Below are 22,247 nucleotides of genomic sequence, written 5' to 3'. Positions count from 1 at the left end.
GATCAAACAAGCAATAAGACAACTCAACCTTGCTGGAATTAATTACTAAGGTAGAAAGTGGTATAACAAAAATTTGTGTGCACACTACCTGACCGACCATTTAAAACAGTGTTCTGTACATGAAATAAGTGGACCTAAATGAGTTTGACAATGCGGTTATACTAATATAATTCATAAAGCACATATGCAGGTCTATACCTTAAATATTAGTGTTACTTTGCCCAAGGGCCAACGTTGCATTAGTCAACAAAATCTTAATGCAAAGTATTCCCACCCTTAAGCATTGAATAAGGGACATAAAGCCGCAGAAGTAAAACAACTACTACGGCTAACCGAAACTGATACATACAAACAGTTTAAGGGGCTATACAAAACAGCAATTACCTAAGATAGCTTCTATACTTTAAAATAGAAGCAATATTGCAGTTGTCATTGAGACCTGGGTAAGAGAAGGCATCTAGTTCTAGTTGCCACTCTAACTCACGGGTCTCCAAAATTAGGGATTGCGGACCACCCCTGATGTCACACTTTACATTGTCAATGCCCATAAATTTAAAGCTGTGGCCACAGTTATTCAAAATATGTTTAGAGAGGGCGTTATCACTCCTCTTGTTCTTGATGGCATATAAATGTTGGTAAATATGGTCCCTAAATCGCCGGTCCGTTTTACCAACATAAAATGCTTGACAACATTCACAAAGGGCCACGTAAACAATAGATTTAGTGTTACAGTTAATCTTGTGGTTAATGGCATATTTACTCTTGCCAATTGGAAGACAAGAACCTACGCGTAAATGTGTGCACCATTTACAACAGCCACAAGTGAATGTCCCCTTATGTCTAACCATAAGGTCAGCTGAACTATTTCTCTGTAACATATCTTTAAGGTTGTGGCCTCTTTTAAATGTGAATACCGTGGAAGTGCCCAATCTTTCATGTAACCCAGCATTGGTAATAAAATACCAATTCTTACGGATGATTGAGCACAAAGCATCAGAATACAATTTAAACGAGGAGATGAACCCAATAGGGAAGTGCGACTTAATGCAAGTGTTAAAACTGAGAACATTGTTGTCGGTGATCGTGGTTAAACCCTCTAAGGGACTAGATGGGAATGCGCCACTTTCAACGAAGTCAACCTGTTCTTTGGAAGATAATAGTGGCAAATAAGTTCCGTTCAACCGTTTGGTTGAAACTTCACCTACTAGGTCATAGATAAGCTGTTCAGGGTAACCGCGGTTGAAAAACATGTCGGTTAGCAGTGAACATTCTTTCTCGAAGGCATCCCAAGTACTGCACATACGGGCAGCCCTGACCAGTTGGCCTTTGACAATAGAACGCTTCTGCCTCCAAGGGTGGCAACTTGTAAAATGCAAAAAAGAGTTGCAATAAGTTGCCTTCCTGTAAACAGATGAGCAGTATCTGTTATTAATATTGTCTTTAACCAACTGGACATCTAGGTAGTCGATCTCGCAAAGCGAGAAATGATAAGTGAACTTCAAAAAGTTTGTAGATGAGTTCATGTATGCAAGTAGGGTGGAGGCATCAGCCTCACTGCCTTTAAATAACACAAACACGTCGTCAAGAAAGCAGGTGTAGATCTTAAAACACCCCGCAAAGGTTGGATGGTTGAGCAAGAACTTGTTCTCCCAATACGCGACGAACATGTTAGCAACACTGCTGCCGCATGGGGAACCCATTGCTATGCCTTTCTTTTGAAGGTAGTATTGGCCATCAAACATGAAAAAATTGGAAGACAACACTATTTCTAATAGAACTGTGACCAGGTAGATGTCATTATTAGATGCTCCGCATTCCCGGAGCATGAGTTCGATCCATTCAACAGCCTCCTCGTGTGGTATTGATGTATAAAGGTCAACCACATCGATGGTCAAAAAGTTGAGGCTGCTGTCGAACTGAACTTCATTGATCAGGTTCAAAAAGGACCATGAGTCCTTACAGATTTGGGGGATTGTTTTCAAGTATTTACTAATAATACTATCGATGAGGCGGGCACAAGGATGCGTAAGAGAGCATCTACCATCCACTAAGGCACGCATAGGTGGATCGGTAAGGCTTTTATGAATTTTAGGGATCCCAAACATAACAGGTACCCTGGGGTAGGAAATATCAATGAAGTTGTACATGTCGATGTTAATCCTGCCCTCAAGGTATAGATCCCTAAAATAACCTTTGATTCTGTTATAGGTGCCCGTTAATTCGTTAAGCGAGGACCTCTCATAGGCTGGTGAATCTAATACCTGTAACATTCTAACAGAATAATCCATTCTGTTAAAAATGACCAGGCCCCCACCCTTATCTGGTTTGATAACTCTCACAGCCGAGCTACAGATTTTATTCAAGGCCATGAGCTGGTCAACAGAAATATTTTTACTGTCCCCTTCATCTCTCCCTGTTATGTGTAACTGCCTAAAGTCCAGTTCACATGCTTTCTCAAACGTGAAAAGACTGGGGTGTAAAGGAGGATTAAAGGAACTAGTTAGCTTCAAACTAGGTACATCACCAGGTAAGTCATTATTAAAAAAGACATTCAAGTTGAGCTTACGCACAAAGAGTTTTAAATCCATCAGCGTTTTGGCTAGCCTGAATTTGTAATCAGGTACAAAATTCAAGCCTTTAGCCAGTAGTTCAATTAATTCACCATCAACAGTGACATCAGAGAAGTTATAGATGAAAAAGTCACCTTTGATGTTGGACAACACTGACGGAGTTCGCTCAACCTCAGTTGGATCACCCGGTGAGGTAGTAACCGGCTCAAAGGAAGATTCAATTAGTTCCAATTCTTGTTCCTCTGATGGCGATTGCTGCCCTTCCCTAAAAAAGGCTTTTGATAGTTATTATTATGCTTCTTGTTGAATGATTTTAACCTGTTGCTTCTCCTAGGGCCTTGAACTTCTGCATCTGCGCCCCCATCTGCATCTGCGCCCCCATAATGTGACATCTACAGCACGTCACCTTTTAAACAACTTCAGCCTGCGCTCTTTTATGCTGAAGAAGCTTCTGTTGTATCAGGAGCGAAAACGCTTGTTTACTTGTGCTAAATAAATTGCGTTACATAAATAACAGGACCAAAGTTAAAGATTTTGGACAGGTTCTTGTCCAAACATAAAAACCGCCAATATTTTTTCACTATTTTACCTATGTCTAAGGCTTCTATACAATAAGTAAATGTCAAAGCTATAGAGAAATCCCGGTTATTGTGGTTATTACCAGGTCTATCTTCCATTCTCTGATCCATCATGTTTGGTGTGATCAAGTTTAAATTGTTAAAACAATTTGTACTGGAATCAGACATAACTGAAATGTTTAATTCCATGTTACTACCCAGAATTGGTGTGTATGTTCCCTTTTCTCTTTTGTCAATAACTTCTTGGAAGATATGGTGCAGAAAGGACTCAGGATAACCCCTGTTTAAGAACATGTCATATAAAAATGCACATTCTTTCTCAAATTCTTCTTTTAGAGTAACCATCCTTGCTGCCCTGACAAGTTGTCCCTTAACAATTGATTTTTTTTGGTGGTAGGGATGCATACTCGTAAAGTGTAGATAACTGTTGGAGTATGTTTCCTTTCTAAAAATCTTGGCCGTATATTTGTCTGTGCTTTTACTCAGATGAACATCTAAGAAATTGATACTCATTTCTTGAAATTTTTTGGTAAATTTTAAGAAGATAGTAGTTGAATTAAAGTAGTTTACCATTTCGTCTGCTACATCTTTATTCCCTTTAATAATGATAAAAATATCATCCAGGAATCTTTTGTAACTAAGCATCCTGTCCATCCAGAGACTGTTAAAGATGTAGTTGTTTTCCCAGTGGGCCAAAACCAAATTTGCAAAGCTTGAGCCCACTGGGGACCCCATTGCTACTCCAACCTTTTGTTTAAACAACTTGCCTTCAAAAAAAACAAAGTTGTTTTTTAGGATGATGTCTAGGAGCTGTTCAACTAAAATACATTCATTATCGTGGGCCCCCTTAGTTCTAATAAAGTCAACTACCCATTCAGTCCCTAAGTTATGTGGTATACATGAGTACAAATCACATATATCAACAGTCAAGAAATTCGCTGTTTTGTCAAAGGTTATAGACTGCATACTTTCCAAAAATGACCAGGAGTCTTTAAGAATGTGTGTTTCCAAACTTACATATTTCTTTAAAATAGAATCCACCAATTTGGCACAGGGGTAGGTGATAGACTGTCTTGCGTCCACTAGTGCTCTAAATGGTGGGTCTAGTAAGTTTTTATGTAACTTTGGAATCCCAAAGATTTTTGGGATTCTGGGTGCCATCATTGTTAAGTATGCATGTTGTTTTATGTCAATTCTACCATCAGTGTATAAATCACTAAGAAACATTTTGATCCTGTTGTAAGCCTGATTTAGCTCATTCTTACTTACTGACTCGTAGGTGTTACTCTCCAAGAGGGTGAGCATGATATTGGAGTAATCCCCATTGTAAAACACTGCTAACCCCCCGCCCTTATCTGGTTTCATAATTCTAAGCGGCAGTTGTCTAATCAAGGTTAGCAGTGTTTTTTCCTCTTCTGAAATATTGAACTCAGTTTTCTTTTTACCAGGGTGTTTCATGAATTCTCTAAATTCACTAATACAAAGGTGTTCAAACATATTGAGTACATCCTTTTGAGGTGGGTTAAATGTACTAGCTACCCTCAGTTCATTTGTATTGTAACTGGTATTACCAAACAGAATATTTAAGTTAAGCTTATGTATAAATAGCTTAAAATCAATTATTAACTCTGAAATGTCACAGTTTCTTGAGGGCACAAAAGTCATTCCTTTTGCAAATAACTCCACCAAGTTTGAATCAATTTTGCACTCAGTATAATTGTAGATAGTAAAGTCCTTTTTAGTATTCAACAGTGTTTCATGAAGTTTTAGCCCTATTGTTTGTTGTTGCTCCGGGTGTTGTACTTCCGTTTGGGTCCTTGTACTGAGTTCGTATTCCAATTGCCCCCCTTCCCCCCTCTGTAGTTTTTTTGGGGGGCTTGGTCTTGTTTTACGTTGTTGTCATGTAAGTATGGTTGACTAGATCTAGGATCGCTTATTTCTTCGTCAAAAATTTCATAGTCCATGTCAATATTACTGGAAGTTGGTGCAAAGCCATTGTTCTTATTTGTAACTGTATTTCTAGATAGTAACCGTTTTCCTTTTCCCTTCTGTGTTGTTTGATAGGTATTACCATTAGCGTTTCATGAGGTATTTTGTGAACTTGGTGGTTTAGGGAATGCCTCCCCATCTTTATACGCTTTAAGATCTCTTTGTAATTTTCTAATTTTGTTTGCCTTTAGTTTAGTCATTTGCTGTGCTATACTACCAAGAGTTCTATCATATTCAAACTTATATCTGTTATAGTCCAAGTCAACCTTAATTTCTTGTTCTAAAACAGTTACTTCATTTGTCAGAACTTCAAGAGAGACCTTGTAGTGTTTAATCATACATTGTATGATTTCAAGGCCATGGTTGTTGTATAACATAGTCAGTTCATTAAAAAATTCTGACCCATATTCAAGGCCAGTTGGATAAGAATAATGCCTCAGGCCTTTTGGTACAATCTTTTCTTTTACACATCTATTTAAATAATTAAGCTCTAGTTGAAGCTTTCTAGTTTTAAAAAGCTTAATGTCAAACAATTTCAATTTGTCCGCTAAAGACCCCTCGCTCTCATTACAAGAGAAAGACTCAGTACCTTCTATTGAGCTATCCATGTTAAGCTCGGTGTTTAACCATGATTTGATGTTAAAGTTGTTGCCCAAGTTAGCGGAGCGTACCTCAGTAACCTCCGCTGAACGGTTCCTTTGGGTTGATGTTGATCCGTTTTCTTGCAAAGTTTGCTCGTTTGGAACTGTTGAAACTGCAGTCACCAATGAAGGTTTATAAATTAATCAAATTAATAGGGGGTTGGAAGAACAAACTTTTGTGAACGATAATTTGTTAAAATTACACCTAGAGAGAAACTAACTAAAATGGCAGCTACGACTGGTGGCTTGCAATGAACCAGGTCTTAATGAGTATTGTTCAATTGCATGCATTCTTAAGATTAAAAATTTACTCAGGTAACGTTTTTACACACAACTATTTATTTATTTATCGATACATGTAGAATAAAAATATTTTTCCATATACCAATAAATCTTTTAATAAATTGATTTATATTAATTTTAATTATTTATGGTCAAGTAACCACCTGTGGAGCGTAATTTTAGACATATAAATTGTTTCCATATATTGTATATATTTTGAACACATGTAAAGTGGTTTTTAAGTATCTCTGTGTATTAAGTAATTGTTATTTATACTATTTATATTAATTATATTAACAACTGTAATACGGACTTGACTAGGTTATATGGTTTATTTTATTATTTTATGACAGTGCTTATGTTCAGGTCAGTTGCTGATTTTTGTTGTTGTTACAATATTTTTCAAACATACTTCAATGTAACACAGAATTATGTGTTTGGTTCTTTAAATAGGAGCAAACACATACTAGCAATTGATTGTTAGCACTTGTTTTATATTAATTAATACGTGCTTAAAAGGAAGCTGTAACAGTTGAGTTGTTGTCTGATGAAGTTCCGGCACTAGTTGGAACGAAAAACGCTGTTAGTGTTTAACGTAATTTTTTGTTTCAAATAAATGCCTTTAATACCACCATCAGCTCTCACATTTGTGAGTTGGAGATATACTATCAGTACCCTCTACTTCTGAGCGGTTTGTCAACAAAAGTCTGTAGTGTGCGACTTTTTGTTTCCTGGTTTACCCGCATATATATATATATATATATATATATATATATATATGTGTGTATGTATATATATATATATATATATATATATATATATATATATCTATAGTGGAGTCATACCTCAGTACCAATAGTCACAACCTCTTAGTGAAAGGGGATGTCATGTAAGTATTGCAGGTATACATGTAGACTTTTGGTACTGTAACAGGGGTTATCTTAACAAAAATGTTGTGTGGGAAGTCACATCTGATATTGACACGTACGCCATCAGTTACTGACAGTTAGCATAAGATAATCATAGTACAGTATCACACAAATCACAGTAATGATCCTGTGGAATACAGCAGAGATATGACCAATAAATGTGGACAGTCTGACATACTCTGGTCAGTCCAGAGGTATACACAGCACCCGTTAGTTCAAGACGTGTGGACCAAGCCTGACAAAGTGGATGTTTACAGCCATGTAAATGAGGATATCATGAAAATACTGAAATAGATAAGCTCACACAGTTAATGCATTCACACACACCTGTCTGTCCTAACACATAATAACCAGAGGAACAGAGGTCACAAGCCCACATACTACTCGCTAGTTAGTGACATACATCTGTACAGCATCCCACTGCTTTACCAGAAATACACAACAGTTATGGTGGCCTGGCAACAATACATGTGACAAATATATGGACATAACATCACACTGGGTAAATACATTGAGCTGCTAGGCATGTCAAAAATCACTGTGCAAACTACAGGCAGACTGCTACAACACTGGCCTATATTTCTTATGGGGAATACACATGTACCTGCAAATATAGCAGGCTCTACAGGCATGTAACAGCACAGAGTAACAGACACCTGTGTGAAAGTGTATACCCACAACCAATCTGAACACAGCCACAGTTACTAATGGTAAACGTAGTTAATATTACAGTATATAGACTGTGTGAACAACACCATCCTCATATGTGCCACTTACACATCAACCCTGCATATATATATATATATATATATATATATATATATATATATATATATATATATATATATATATATATATATATATATATATATACTGGGCCAATACACAGTGTATTCCAATGCCTGACTGTGGTATGAGACATGTGTTGGTCTGGCCCTACAAACATGTACGCTGATAGGGTACCATACACTGCAGCAGCATGCAACATCACATAGCACAGGACCAAGAACAATGAAATCTACCACAGTCTGTACACAAGCCAAGGTACATATTCACATTACACACTTTGTCGACAATCACCATAAGTACACAGACATCACTACTGTACACACTACAACAGAATATCCAGGTTTTGTCCTCAAATATAAGGCCTACTGTACATAACATGTCTAGCAGTCTGGTATCTCACTGGCTTGTTATCAGGTATGATTTCAGTAAATAGTGATGTACTGAACATATGCACCACTTATTGCATGACATATGTAAAAAGGTTGACAGAGTTGTGGCTGGAGGCACTAACACTGGGACGATACTGACATGTTGCTGCAATGAACCCATAAATTTACTGCTGTAACAGGGTTTGTTGTGACATACGTCTACTGAGGGATAGGAAGTCAGTAACTCACATGGCTGTCACTATGTACTGACTGCAATTCTCAGAGTATGCTACTGCATTTCTAAAGATAGGAAATGTGCGAGTAACACAACACATGTAAGGCTCCAAACACTGGCCAGTCTGCAGATAGCCCTACAGGTGGGAGTTTCCCCAGCCACCTAACACTGTCATGACAGATATTAAATCATGTAGACCAGCCATATCCACACAAACCCTGTTAAACCAACATTACTTCAAATGTAGAAGAACAATACTTACCTTCTGACCTCATGTCTGGAACATCCCCCTTCTGTTTGTTGGCCTGTCTCCACAGTGTATGTTGTAAGAGGTATATCCAACTACCCTCTGTGATGCTGTTTGTGAAACACCCATATGAAGTCCTGCTCACAGTGAATGAAAAGGGCCAACACCCACATGATGTTCTTAGTTATAGAAGTGTGTTCCCATGCAATCGCCTATAGGAATGATACCACAGCTGTTCCGCATGCAATCAGCTAGTGGGGGACTGCAATTCGTGCACAGGCCATCAGCTGATCATGAGCATCACTTACAAAACACAGGCTGCTGCTTAAGCAAAACAGGATTATTTTTCCACATCCACCAGAAAGGGAGCGAGAGAGACAGAGACAAAGTAAGGGGGTAGGAGAGTAAGAGCTAAGTATGTTTGTGTCACACACTTACCAGTACTGGGTATTAACCCCACCTGACTATGCATTGCTATTACATTGGTATGCAGTTACTGGACATGCCACAGAGCTTACATGCTAGGGAGCTGTCCAAAGGTATTTTTGAAGGTAAGTGACATCAGCAGCAGTGATAAAGGAGGGATAAGGTAAGTGCAGTACATGTGGCTGTCCACAAACGCAGGTGTCAAGGAAGACACAACCACACTCTCTCATGGACTCAGACACATTATAACAGTTGCCAGTCGATAAATGCAATATAACTGGTGAAAAATGAGTGTCCAGTTCCAAGGAAAGAGACAGAAAATACCAAATCTGTCGTTTATTAGTACATCAGGTTAAGCGCTTTCATCTATCCTCCATAGACTTCTTCAGAACATTGGTTCTGAAGAAGTCTATGGAGGATAGATGAAAGCGCTTAACCTGATGTACTAATAAACGACAGTTTTGGTATTTTTCTATCTCTTTCCTTGGAACCGGACACTCATTTTTCACCAGTTATATCATATTTATTGACTGGCAATTGTTGGGTTTGACTGGTGTAGTACTTTTATGACATTATAACAGTTGGCAGGGTCAGGATTAGAATTCCTAACTAACTAGTTTGGTACACTACAGTATTACGCAGGTATCACATGCACCACAGAGCTTAGCAGGCTGATATATGGCCAAAGGGTTATTTCAAGGTGACTGCCATCAGCAGGCATGATACAGCAGTGCAATGGGAGGTGTAGAGAGTGTGAATGGCTTCAAAATAATTAATCTACACACACACACATTTGCCAGTACTGACATGCATGGGTTCATTGCTTAACAGGTGTGTAGTAGTTGACTGTGCCAAAAGGCTGCACAGGGCTAGTCAAAGGGTATACCTTGGCATCAGGGCACATGACAGTGGTCTCCAGTGTGGTTCAGGGGTGTAGTCCCTGGATTGGCCCACATAGGTGGGTACTGTATTCACCATCCACTCATCGGAGTTACTATTGTGGGTGGGCAGTGCTGTGCAATGCTTGCCATATATGTGTTCTATATTCCATAACATGGGCAGTATCTGGGTTGTGCACATGTCCCACATGCATGTTCTGTGACATGTGGAAGTGTACCTGGGGTCTCTGGAGCATGTTGTGTGGACAGATTGTTATAATCTGATGTGGCATTCCTGACTTCATGTGGTAAGAACTGGCTATGAAACTGAGGTCGTGCCTGCACCTACATTGACAGCGTGATACAGGTATTCACTAGTGTTAGTGGCATCTGTCCATACAGGGCATGTGTATTAGGCATGGTATTCCCTTTGTGGGTTACATTTGTAGACTCTACAGTTGTTGCAGGCATCCAGTGGGGAACATAGCAAAGGACCACTGTAAGCAATTATTTTTTTATTTTATTTTTATTTTACATTTGTTAACCAGGGGTGTCTGACTGAGCCGAAAAGGCCCTTTTTCAGCAGAGGCCCGGGGAGAAAAGCTCCACAAAGAAAAATTACAGACACATTTAGTTATTTAGACATAATCAGTATACACACAAATTACAAGAGACATGTTTTTACAGTGGTATGTGGCACAAACAGTTACAGTGGAGAGAACAATCAAAAATATATTAATTTTAAAAATAAAGGTAAGTAATAGATTTGTGGTGTACAGCTGAACTTTGGAATGTAGGTAGAATACATACATAGTACACAGGTACAGTACATACATTGTAGATTAGCCAGTGTTTGTGAGTAAGATTGAAAAACTATTATAAATTGCTCTAGATTTAGTATGCATATGTTATCTGCTTTCACTAGCCTGGGGAGCAATCATGGCACTGCCAACTTTGCTTGAGATGTTGCCTGATGAGGTCTTTAAAGGAGGCTTTGGATGATGTGTTTTGAATGCTAGTAGGGACAGAGTTCCATTTTTTAGCCACTGAACTACTATATAGTGCATCTCCAAAGCTATTGTAGCTGTTGGTGACTTCTAGTAGTAGTTTGCTTGATGATCTAAGAGGCCTTTTGGCTGAGTGATGTTGTACTAGGTTTTTGAAGGCAGGACACTTATTGGGGAGATAATAGATAGAATGACAGAGGCAGAGCTGATTGTAGGTTAGGAGGTTGGACAGTTCAAGCCAGTGGAGCTGTCTCAAAGCAGTACAGTGATGAGTTCTATATGAGCAATTTGCGGCAAAACGGGCAATTCTGTTATAGCAAGCTTCCATTTTGCTTAGTTCAGTTTTGTTGAGATTAGTCAGAATGGGAGATGCATAGAGTAGGGTGGATAGAAGTTGGAAGCGAGCAATGGCTGTTCTTGTGTTGTTGGTAAGAAATGGTTTGATACGGTAGAGTGACCCCAGTTTGGCATGTACTTTTTTAATAGTCAAGTTCAGATGACTATCAAATTCTAGGTGGGAGTCAATGGTTATTCCCAATAGCTTAGCCTGTGCCACTGGAGCAATTGGAGTAGCATTTGTGGAGTAGATAGTGAATTGACTGTTAGTGTTTTTGTTAGAACTGGTTATAATCATAAGCTGAGTTTTCTTTGGATTGAGGATAAGTTGGGCTTTGGTAAGGTAGTTTTCAACGTCAGAGAATGCTAGTTGAGTTGTTTGCAGGAGGGTGGGAATGTTTTGTGCAGCACAGATTAAGGTAGTGTCATCTGCATACTGAATTATAGATGCATGCTGTGTGGAGGTGTGGAGGTCATTTGTGAAGACTGTGAATAGTAGTGGTCCTAAGATAGAACCCTGTGGGACTCCTATAGTTATGGGCAGCTGAGGAGAGAGAATTTTCCCATTTCACAGCTTGGTACCTGTCAGTTAAGTAGCTTTGGAACCAGGTAAGAGTGGAATTAGATAGATGATATTGGTTTAGTTTGTTTAGCAGGATTTGGTGTGAGACTGTGTCAAATGCTTTGGACATATCCAAAGAAAGAGTTGACACTTGCAGGCCTTTATTTTTGAGATGGTTTACTGTGTCTGTGAAGCAGAGGAGAGCTGTAGTGGTACTATGGGCAGGTCTGAAACAATGCTGAGTAGGTGACAGGATGTTGCAGTCTAGGAGATAGTTTAGCATCTGGGTATGGATGCATTTTTCTAGGATTTTGGCCAGGGGGGAGAGTAAAGCAATGGGTCTGTAGTTAGTAAGTTCAGTGGAGGTCCCGCCTTTATGCATGGGTGTAACATAGGATATTTTCCAGTTTGGGCACATAGTTTTCAACAATTGATCTGTTTATGAGAGTGGAGACTGGGATAGCAATAGCATCTGCTGTAAGTTTCAAGAAATAGCTGGGGAGTAGGTCGGCTGCTGTTGATGAGGTTTTTAGTTTGGAGAGCATGCTTTTGATTGAAGTGGTGGAAACTGTTTTGAGGGTAAAGCTAGTATTAGAGTTATTTGTGTTGGGGGTAGTGAGGAAGGAACTGTCCTGTGATACTAAGGCTAGAATTGAGTTCACAAAGTGGGAGTTGAATTGTGTTTCGATGGGAACTTTAGTGTCAGGGGTGGTTGGTTTGGGGTAGCCTTTTGGGTGGATTTTAGTAGCTGGTTTACATTTTTCCAAAATGTTTGCGGGTTGTGTTGGTATTTAGTTTGTAATGTTGTGTAGTAGGATTTTTTTGTCCAGCCTAATGCATTTTTTTTGTACGGTTGCGCAGTTCTTGGTACTTAGTTAGGCTTTGTGTTTCTTTGTTTTTTTTTGATAGTAACGCCAGGCAGTGTCTCTGGACTTGAGGATTTGTTTGGTTTCTTTACTGAGCCAGGGGTTTGTAGAGGTTCTAACCTTGATTTTGCACAATGGAGCGACAGTGTCTAGGTGTTGTAGAAATGTTTTGTTGAAATATGCTACAGCCTGGTCAAGTGGGAGGGTTTTAGGGGGTCCAGTTACAGTTGCACAGTAAAGTGTTGAGGACCTCAGGAGAGAATTTTTGTGTTTCTAGTGGATATATAGTTAGTGGTTTTGCATATGCTTGTTCTACTATAAAGTATATTATGTTGTGGTCACTTAAGGTGTCTGGGAGACTGCCTGTGTGAGGGTACAATGTGGGGTTGCTAGTTAGGACCCAGTCAAGGATGGATTCCCTTTTAGATTTTTTATCACACCTAGTTGGAATTTGGACTAGCTGCTGGTAGCCATGGAGATTTATTAGATTACTTGGTGGTTCTGATATACAGGTGAACCAATCTAGATTGAAGTCCCCCAGAATAAGGGTTTCTTGTGAGTATGTGGAAGAACACCAGGAAAAGAAGTCTTCAAGGCTAGCAGGTGTATTACCAGGTGGAATATAGATCACAATTGTGGTGATGACCTTTTTAGGGTGAAGTTGAAGTTGTGAGATAAGTATGTCCCAATTATTGGGGGAGGGGTAGGAGTTTGGTAATTGACGGACAGTTAAGTTGGACTTGTAGAGTAAGGCAGTTCCACCCCCTTTAAGAAGTGGTATGTCTTGTCTAATGATATTGTAGCCAGTAGGGAGAACTTCTGAGTTAGCTATGTTTTTATTTAGCCAGGTTTCTGTTAAAGCAACTATGTCTGGGGAGTAGTGTGCTATTGTGGCCTGGAGTTCAGGTATTTTATTTTTGATACTTCTAATATTAATATTTAGCATTAAAAGATGGTTGGTTTTGCTGCTGTTGTTGATTTGCCCAGGGATGAAGAAAGTGGGGGTGTTATGTTCTGACATTTGTGTTTGAGCAGTTTGTGTTGGACAGGATGGATTTGGGCCTGGGTTGGGGTGGATATCCCACTTATGGTGAGCCTGGAGTTAAAATGGTTATACAGATGTTGGAGTTTGGTGAGGAGTGTGAGAAAGTATTGTGTTTTTTGGAGTAGGAATGAGAGCATATGTGTTTAGTTCTGAATTGGTCCGTTATGTAGTTCTTGAATAAGTGTGGGCAGATATTATTATAATGTGTGGTGTCTGTGTATGAGAGTGCATAATGCAGTGTTGTGCTACTAAGTTTAGGGATATTGCTAGAGTGATAACTTGTGGTGTTGTAAAGAATTATGAGAAGACAGACTAGATTTAGTTGTGTGATAGTCATGGTTATAAAGTTTATGTTGTTTCTAGGTGTGGGGGGGTCTGAATAGGAATTATAGGGTTGCACTATATGTGGATGGGGAAGTAGTGTGGGTGATGCAAAAAATGCCTAGTGTTAATGAAAGTGATTGGGATTATTTTGTGTGGAGCAAGTTGGTGTGGTTTAATGTGATATGACTTAAAGAGCTGTGATTGGTGGAGGTGATGTGAGGGTGAGCTGTGGGTGTGGCTATGATTACTATAAATGTAGAGGTAGTGGGGGCAGGAGGGAATAGGGGGCAGGGCAGGGGAGGAGAGAGCCGTTAGCATGAGCGGACGGAGGGGCAGAGCCAGAGCCAACCAAGGCAAGAGAAAAAAGTAAGTATTACTTTACAAATCTGAACACTTTTAAAACAAATTCCTGAGGTCTAATGGCTTACCGGCTAGCAGAATGTAATTGCTGAAAGCACTTGTGTCCTGGTGGGAGACTAGAAATTTAAAGATGGCTCCATGCTCAGCAGGATTCTAATATAGACTTTGTATTGGGGGAGGAGATAGCACAAGGGGTGTAAACCAGGTGGAATGCAAAGAAACCAGAGAGGCAATCAGTGGAAATCAGTGAAGGCCTCAGAGAGGGTAAGTAATAATTCAAACTACCTGTAAAGTGAAGGAGAGAAGAGACAGCAAAGTTTATTAAGGTTGGGAGTGTGTCTTTACATTGACTTGCTGATTAGTAACCAGTTTGTGCACAGATTAGAGTAGGGAGATACATTAGCAATGATAGAGATGCAAATAAGCAGGTGATCCTCCAAGTGATACAAACTAAGGCAGAAAGAACTGGGGGGCTGCTTGATGGTTAATTTAATTTAGTCACAGGGATGTGAATTAAATATATACTGTCTATTGGATAGTTAGGATTACTGTACTATTGGGGGGGGGGACACAAGGCTACAACAGTCAGTTTTATTAGCAAGCTGAGAACTACTAAGAAATACTGCTAATGTAATAGCTTCACTCTCATAAAACATACAAGTAGAATGCCTGGGTGGACTGACCCTGCTCTTGAGGCTCAAAATGTATATCCTTGTTTAGTTTGCAATACTGATTCCTTCTTACACTGTATAGATGGAGTGGTAGCCACAGACTGCAGATTTGCTTGAGTGTGCTCCTGCTCTTGAGGCTCAAAATGTATATCCTTCTTTAGTTTGCAATACTGATTCCTTCTTACACTGTATAGATGGAGTGGTAGCCGCAGACTGCAGATTTGCTTGAGTGTGCTCCTGCTCTTGAGGCTCAAAATGTATATCCTTCTTTAGTTTGCAATACTGATTCCTTCTTACACTGTATAGATGGAGTGGTAGCCGCAGACTGCAGATTTGCTTGAGTGTGCTCGGCTAGCAGAATGTAATTGCTGAAAGCACTTGTGTCCTGGTATTGTAAGGATGGAACAGGGTGCCATGTCCTCTGTAGTCCACTGCAATCACACAGTGGTTGCTACTTGTGGGAAATATGCAGGGAACTACCAATACAGTGGTTGTTGCCTAGCCAAGTGTGTTTGTGTATGAGACATGGGTGGAGAGTGTTCTCTAAGTAATACAAGGGTTGCCTATAGTGTTCACCAATCCATAATGTCACATGTAGGGTTATGGATTGCCTACATCAGCCTCTCTGCTGTTTGATATCTGTTGTCCTTGTAAGGTGAACATTGCGACATATAGTAAGTCCTCAATACAAGTATTTTTCAAAATCCACTCCACAATGAGTCCTGTTATTACACAGTCACAGCTACCTCCATGCAGGATACTGATGACAAACACACACACACACACACACACACACACACACACACACACACACACACACACACACACACACACACACACACACACACACACACACACTTGCCAGTACTGAGATTCAACCCCCTACCTAGCTATGTATTGCTACTACAGTGTACCACATTTATCGCATGAGCTATGGAGCTTATAGGGCTAGCCCTTCTCCAAAGGTGTATTTCAAGTGGAATGACATCAGCAGGCTTACCAAAGTAGGTTAATGGAAAGTGTAGTGACTGTGAATGGCCTCAAAAGCATTTATCCCTGCACACACAAACAATCATACACACACAGTTTCACAATTGCCATGTCTGGGATTAGAACTCCTACTTAACTAGTGCATCACACTATAACATTACACAATTATAGCATGCACCATGGAGTTTATAGGGCTATCCCTTCTCCAAAGGTGTATTTCAAGGTGAATTACATCAGCAGGCTTGCCAAAGTAGGGCAATGGAAAGTACAGTGACTGTGAATGGCATCAAAAGCATCGATTCCTACACACACACACACACACACACACACACACACACACACACACACACACACACGTGCACATGCACACATGCACACACACACACACACACACACACACACACACACACACACACACACACACACACACACACACACACACATACACACACAGAGTTTCACAGTTGCCATGTGTAAGATTAGAACTCCTACCTAACTTGTACATCACACTATAGCATTACGCAGGTATAGCACATGCCATGGAGCTTATAGAACTGGCTCTTCTCCAAAGGTGTATTTCAAGGTGAATGACATCAGCAGGCTAGCTAAAGCAGGGCAATGGGGAGTGCAGTGTGTGCTAATGGGCCATAAACCATACCTCTGAAAGCACACACACAACACTCAGTCACACACAACTTTACATTTGACAGGACTGTGTATACAACTGCTAGATGAATAATGACTTGTACTGTCATGTTATACAGTTATCACAAGCACCACATACACTATAGTGTTGAGGCCTACCAGAAGCAAATGTCTACAGTGATAGACATTTGCTGGGTGGGACAGGCCTCATGATGGGCAGCTCTTGGTCACTGTCTGTCACTCTCTTCCCCACATCTATGTATGTCTATCTTTGACCTATTATAGTGTGTTGTCCTTGGCTATATGTGTGTATTTGTGCAATGTGGAGTCTGTGCACAGACATCTGCAACTGACAGATATGTATAGTCCACTGTGATTGCCAAAACATGGGCTTCATTTCTCTAAGTGTGGGAGCATGCCTAGTATGACCATCTGCATTGAATGTGTGAATCCATTCCAGGTAGGTTGTACTCCAGTGCAGGCATTTGTGTTCTACACCTACAGCTAGCAACCTGTTTCTGCAGGATATCTGTAGATAGGTTGACAATATGGGGTCACAATGGGCAAAGGCTAGTGGGATACTGTAAATAATTGTGTCTGTGCTGCTTCTGCTACATAGTTTTAGTGTTAGCAGAGATATTCAGACATATGTACTGTTTTACACTGTGATGTTTTATGTCACCAACTACTGACAGGTATACATATTTGCATGCAGTAATTTCCTGGGGAATACAAGATGAATGTAGCTGTGTCCAGTATTATGGTCTGCAGCCTACACATTCTTGCACAATCATGCCATTCTGGAGGGGGAGCTGCAGACACTTGCTGATGGGTCTGTGTAAATGGTCCAGCACCTTGGTTCCATGGTGGCCGAGGATCCCATGCTTGTACATCTATCGCCTAGACAGAATGGCCATATCCTGCTGTGGCCATACCTCACAGCTGTACAGATTCACACAAGTTACCCAGAGGCAGTCCTCATATTTCTGGTCATTACCCCTTTACATTGTGGTTTACAAGCAGTTTTGTAGCCACCCATTCCTGTGTTTTCAGGCAGGGATAATATGTGCTCACATCAGATTCAGACTTCACACACTCCATGGCGTCCATGCTTCTACCCCCCCCCCCCTATTATTCTATCCTCTTCCTAACATTATGCAAATGCTATCTGATAAGTATACCTATAGTTATCATTTCAACCCAGGAGTATTTAGGGGTTGGTCCACAGTTCATGCAGTAGGACATGGTGGACATGCTACTGGGATTTGTCAACATGGCCTTGTATTTGTGTTCTGTGGACTGCGTTATTTCATTATTTGGGAGTCCATGAGATAACATACATTGGCAGTATGGGCGAGACACAGGCCTTTGACAGAGGACTGTTGGGCATTTGGTAGTGACACAGGCCATCTGTAGCAGGCCAGTGCATTCTGTCACTCTTACAGTCCCATGCTGCAAGCCACTGTATTCCCCTGGGGTGACAGGGTAGGTGTGCAGGGTGTTAAAGTCAGTGGTTTCTGTCCTTATTGATCCATTGATGTGTATGCTGGCAGGGTGCTGCCTACAGCTAGGGATACACCTGCATGGGACACCTCTTCAGCATGCTGCATTCTGTGGCTATTCTCATACAGAAGTGGGGGTAATATTGTACTCATTCCCAACAGCAGGGATATGACCTGTGAGGTACCTGTGGCTGATAGTCGGGTGAGCTGAGTGCATGTGTGCAATGGAAGCTACTTGCAGCTGACTCACAGATATACATGGGGCATTCCCCTTATGCTGGCTTGTGTGGGGACATCAACGGTTTCTCAGTACTTCATACCTGTGCCTTTTGTGGTCTGCCAGTGTTTGGCCAGACTACATCAGTATTCCATACTATACAGCCAACTAATGTGCTGCTAACCTGTATGTACAAATCCAAAGGTATGTCCATTTGACAGTAACATTTTATACACTCTCTGTCTAAGGTTCTTCCACCTGTGTACTGTTTGTATGTTTGGGCCCACATTCATGCCATGTCCATCTTTCAGATGGTGACAGATATTGCATCCAAACAATTAGTATGGATTACTGCTGGACTGTGTCTTCCTGGGATGCATTCTGTTTGGCACTGCAGTTGTGAGAACTTGGCCCTGTCATCAACAGTACTGGACACTGGCCACCGGGACACAACCCACCATGCCTACATGCTGACCACTTTCACACACTATACAACACACAACAACCTAACACACAAAGCCCTGCATATTGTACACATGGAACAATTTATCCTGCTAATTTGGCCAGCTCAGGTAATCTGTGCTCCACTGTTATTATACTCACACGTACATGTTGCTACATTTCTACATAGGATTGTGAGGGGTTACACCTGACAACTGTAAACATTTGCTATGACCATACTGGTATTTCAGGTACTCTGTTGCCTTCCATTTCATTCTGTATTCTGACCTATCATGCAGACTAGAAGCATATCAGTGTAGTACAGTTCTTAGGCTTTATTGACCTACATTTCAGGTTCAGACTTCTTACCCTTCAGAACTAGCATCCCACTGCCTGATCTGTTGTAGTCTGTCTGTGTAGGTCTGGAGGGGGGCTGTTCTTCATTGCTATCAATTGGAGGCCTTAGCACAGCCTTTCTTTCTGTTCATCTACACCTGTCCTGCTGGCTGAGACTGTTGTTGGGTATGTGAGACTCACTGACATGCATGCGTGAGTCCTATGGACAAACATTTGGCCCAACACATGTCCTGCAGTGGGTTTTGTCACCTTGTCTAGTACTGCCTACTATGTTGACATCAGTATCTGTTATGGATTTCATGCTGCTGATATAGGTGTCTGCTATCTGCTGCCATCCCATTCAGCCACCCGATTCCCTTGCATGTTCACATCCATACCATAGATACTAGTAGCAGAACATACTACTCCATTCAGCAATTGATAGAGAGATTGACTTACCTTGCGACTGTGCCAGTATTGAGGATGGTGCTGGAGGGCTGACTATGTAAGATGCACATAGTACACTACCTATACATGGTTAAGTGCAGGTAGTGTCATGTCTGGCATCCCTTTTACTGTATGTGCGAGTCATAGAGAGGCATCATTCCCTGGGCTCCTACTGTCTCAGTGTATGTGCTATGTGTTGCCTCTTTGCCAAGGCCTGGGCATATTGGGCATGCCTCCTTCTGCCTACAGGGGCAGGCTCAGGTTGTTCCTCCTCCTCCAAGTCACTCTGTGCCTGTGCTGGCCTTGGCAATGGTGGGGGCTGAGTGGCCCTGCCCCATGATGTTCCTGCTGCAGCTGTTTCCACAGGATAATATTGTGTAGTATGGCACATACAATGACAATTTGGGTACATGTAGCTGGTGAGTACTGCAAGGCTCCACTGGATATGTCCAGGCACCGGAACTGTGACTTGAGCATCCCAAACACATGCTCTATTGTGATTCTGGTCTGTTCATGTGCCTCATTATGGAGTTCTTGTTTGGGTGTGTGTGCATTTCTGATGGGTGTCATCAGCCATGGCTCCAGTGCATAACCAGCATCACCCACTAGGTGGCCATATGGGATGGCTCCATTGGCAAATCTCTGGTACAGCCGTGTCAAATGCCAGATGTGGGAGTCTTGATAACTTCCAGGGCTGCCAGCGCACACATTCATTATAATGCCCTGGGCATTGGACACGAACTGGCAGTTGATGGAGGGGAAGCCCTTGTGGTTTATGTAGACTTTACCCCACTTACCGGGTGGTACTTTGATGTGTATGTGCGTACAGTTTATAGCACCCACTACCTCAGAGTATTCTGCTATTTGGTGGAAGAGATGCATATTGCTGGTCAACGCCTCACAGGAGTTGTGGAAATATATCTGCTCATTGGCATGTGCTGACATGGCATCCAGGAACTGGTGGAGTACCCTGGATGCTGATGCCTGTGAGATCCCCATGGTATCCCAAATTGGCCTTTGGAAGGTACCTGTAGCTACTATTCTTAAGCCTACACATACCTTGGTATCCATTGGGATGGGTTCCCCTCTGTTGGTTTTGTGTGTGAGGTGTGGCAGGCACAGCTCAACAATTTGCTGTAGGAGGTCCCTGTCCAGCTTATAGTGCTCCACTATCTCCAACTCATGTGGCCCCTGATAGGTTACCCTGGGTCTGTACACTCGTCTCCTACTCGCTGTGGGTTGGGACCACCCCGTGACCTCCTTATCCACTTACAACTGCTTAAAAGTGCCTTAATTACTCTGTATCCAACAGCCCTTGTTCTGCCTAGCAACAAAATAATCAGCCCTTGTAAGTCTCAAATCCAGGAACCTGCATACCATAGTCACAACAAGTTATCACTAAGCCATCTCTGCTGAAGGCATGTGCAATGTTTTCTCAAGCATATCATGCAGCACAGTCATTCAACAGTAGGGAAAATGTATTTATATATGTATATGTAGATCTCTCTCTCTCTCTCTCTCTCTCTCTCTCTCTCTCACACACACACACACACACACACACACACACACACATATATATATATATATATATATATATATATATATATATATATATATATATAGTGCATTCAGACATTGGATCCACACTCTGAACCTCTCACTGCAAATCATCTGATCAAAGGCACTGTAAATGGGGGTGAAGTGGCCCAAAATAGGGACCTCTTGTAATTATTGCCATTATCCCTTCCTCTACAGCTGAATTATTCTGTCTTGCAACAAGATAGCCAACACCTGGATAACATAGCCGCAACAAGTTACTACCACGCCATCTCAGCTGTAAGATATTAGCATGATTTCTCTAACATATCATGCAGAACAGTCAGTCTACCATAGAGAATGTACAATGTGGAAGCACTAAACATTCTAACGATACATACACACACACACATATATTTATATATATATATATATATATATATATATATATATATATAGATATAGATATAGATATAAAAACACCAACAAACAGCAGTATAAACATGGCCAGGATCAATCAACAAATCCAATGCGCTGTTCAAACTTTTACTTGTTTCAAAATACTTTCAAATCACAAGCAGCTACACAGTTCTTGGTATATACGCTCAAACTGCAAGCAGCTGACGTTAGGTGATGAACAGCAAAGGCGTACTATCACACTTTTAACTTTCTGGAGCAAAGCTTAGTAGCTTTGTAGCTCCATATCACTCAGACATGCTATATGCAATTGAAGCAGATACTCGAGCCAAGCACTAAATAGTACTAAATAATCCATAAATTTATTAAAATAACAATAAAACAATAAAAAGGAAGGACATAGGATAAGCGCTTTCGGGTCACCACCACGACCCTTCCTCAGATCCTTATAACTGATATTACATCATTTCCTTCTTTTAAAATGGCAGGTTTACACCAATAAGACAGTCTATTGCATATTAATGATATTACATCACTTCCTTCTTTTAAAATAGCAGATTTACACCAATAAGGCAGTCTATTGCATAATCACATCTACTCAGGCAGGTGTGTC

This window comes from Protopterus annectens, chromosome 1.part1 (assembly GCF_019279795.1).
Source record: "Protopterus annectens isolate FY-2018-M chromosome 1.part1, PAN1.0, whole genome shotgun sequence".
In the NCBI taxonomy this organism is placed as follows: domain Eukaryota; kingdom Metazoa; phylum Chordata; order Ceratodontiformes; family Protopteridae; genus Protopterus; species Protopterus annectens.
This window is presented reverse-complemented; position numbering follows the sequence as displayed.